Here is a 2,500-nt window from a genome sequence, read left to right on the forward strand (position 1 = left end):
TTCTGGGACGATCCCTTCTTGTATCAACTTGGACCTGATCATATTTTGCATCGATGCATTCCTGAGCATGATGCCAAGCACATTTTGGAGCTTTGTCATGAGTCCCCTTATGGAGGACATTTTAGGGGGTAGTGGATCGCCGCAAAAGTCCTACAGTGTGGCTATTTTTGGCCAACACCATTCAAGGACACCCATGCCCATGTTGTGCAGTGCGATAGATGCTAGAGAACAGGGAACATGTCTAGAAGAAATGAAAAGCCCTTGACTTCAACCTTGGAAATCAAATTATTTTATGTATGGGGAATCGACTTTATAGGCCCATTTCCAACTTCAGAAGGTCATCAATACATTCTGGTCGCGGTTGACTATGTATCAAAGTGGGTTGAGGCCATCGCATGTGCTAAGAATGATGCGGCCACGGTGGCGAAATTTTTCAAGAAGAATATCCTTACCCGATATGGAACGCCTCGTGCCTTAATCAGCGATGAAGGCTCATATTTCATCAACCGCATCATCACCAACCTATTGACAGAGTTTAATGTCAACCATAGAGTTGCAGTCGCCTATCACCCACAAACCAATGGGTAGGCAGAAATTTCTAACAGAGAGATCAAAACTAACTTGGAAAAGGTAGTTAGTACCTCCAGGAAGGATTGGTCACCCAAGCTCGATGAAGCATTGTGGGCATATAGGACTGCCTTCAAAACTCCAATAGGCATGTCCCCATATGCTCTAGTCTTCGGAAAAGCTTTTCATCTGCCCCTCGAGTTCGAACACAAGGCAATGTGGGCAAGCAAAAAGCTGAACTTTGATCTGGCAAGTGCGGGGAAGTCCAGAAGTTGCAGTTGAATGAGCTGGTTGAGTGGCGAATGAATGCCTACGAAAATGCTAAGCTCTATAAGGAGAGAACCAAAAAGTGGCATGATGACCACATAAACAACCAGACATTCTTCGAGGGTCAATAGGTACTTCTATTTAACGCGCATTTGCGATTGTTTCCAGGGAAGTTGAAGTCCCGCTGTTCTAGGCCATTCCGCATCAAGACTATCTTTCCCCATGGTGCAGTTGAGCTAACCACTGAAGATTGGAGCAACGCATTTAAAGTCAATGGTCAACGAATTAAGCCCTACTATGGGGGTGATGTGGAACGACGCACGGAGACTATTGACTTAGGCAAGCAGGATTGATCGCTTGCGGGGATGCTATTGCGATAACTTTGAAAAAAAAAAAAAACTTCTTTCAATTAGCATCCCTATATCTATGTTTAATTGCTTTCTTTAGAGCTTTCATTTACTAAAATTCTAAATTGCGTTATTTACTGTTTATTAGAATTAGCCTTTACTTCTTTATGTGTTTACTTTCAATTTAATTCAATTGTATACTTCCATGTCGTGTTTTATTTCTTTACTTTTATGCATGAGTAGCGTTGTTCTTAAAATTTTCGTGAATGACTGAATAAAATGATGAACACCGCAAAGTCTTATCGACTTGCGTGTTGGATGAATTAAAAAGAAAAATAAAAATCCGTGTGCATTGCTATGATGGATGCATCTCGCACTAACAAGATACACTTTGCGTCCATCCTACCCAAATGCATTGCACTGAGGGGTGTGTTGTGCTCGTATCTATTTTTCGTCCGTCCTCAGTGAAAACACATTATGTCGAGGTAGTGTTGCGTCAGTAGAAATACAATGCGCCCATCCTCCAAAAATGCATTGAGACAATAGGTGTGTTGCGCTGATACATGCGTTGTTGCCCGTCCTCTGCAAATATGCATTTGCATTAATGGAGGCATTGCGTTAATCTTTAACTTCGCACCCATCCGAGTAAAATACAAAGGATAAATTAATTTCATTATTTCTATGTATAAAAGCTATTTCTTGATTGTTTGTACATGCTCAAATTTTGTATTTCTTTATTTGTAATTCTTTGTATACTTGGTTAATTTTTAATACAACTGAGTAACAATTCTTTTCGTATGCGTTAGCCTCTTATTTATCATCCTTTGTCAATTATTACGATGTTCTTTATCTTTTCTTTTGCGTTATTCATTACGTTGTCATGATGAGTTATATGCATACCTTTAGCAAGATTTCCCACACTTTGTATTTTCTGACTAACACTTAGATAATTCGTAGCAATAACACTGCTTTACCTTTTATCCTTCAAGACTTTGCTCAAACTTTCTTTTCAAAATTTTGACTAACTGTTTGTCTATTCTGTCCAAAACAATGTAGCAGGGGGAAGGTATGAGGAGATGTAATCAAGTGGATGCGGTCATTAGAAAAATGCATTCATTGTCAAAAAAAAAAAAAAGAAGAAAGAAATAAAAAAAATTCATAGAAACTCCAATGTCAGCGCAAGGGAAAATCAAAATCCCAACCTGATAAGAGTTAAGTTAGGAAAGAAACCTGCTCGTAGTTGGATGTTCGCATGACACCCGTGGGAGCAAGCCAAAACGAAGGTAGGTTTCCAAGAGTGACGCAATATGAAAAGAGAA

This window comes from Benincasa hispida, chromosome 7 (genome assembly GCF_027475165.1).
Source record: "Benincasa hispida cultivar pf3 chromosome 7, pf3_genome.v1.1, whole genome shotgun sequence".
Lineage (NCBI taxonomy): Eukaryota > Viridiplantae > Streptophyta > Magnoliopsida > Cucurbitales > Cucurbitaceae > Benincasa > Benincasa hispida.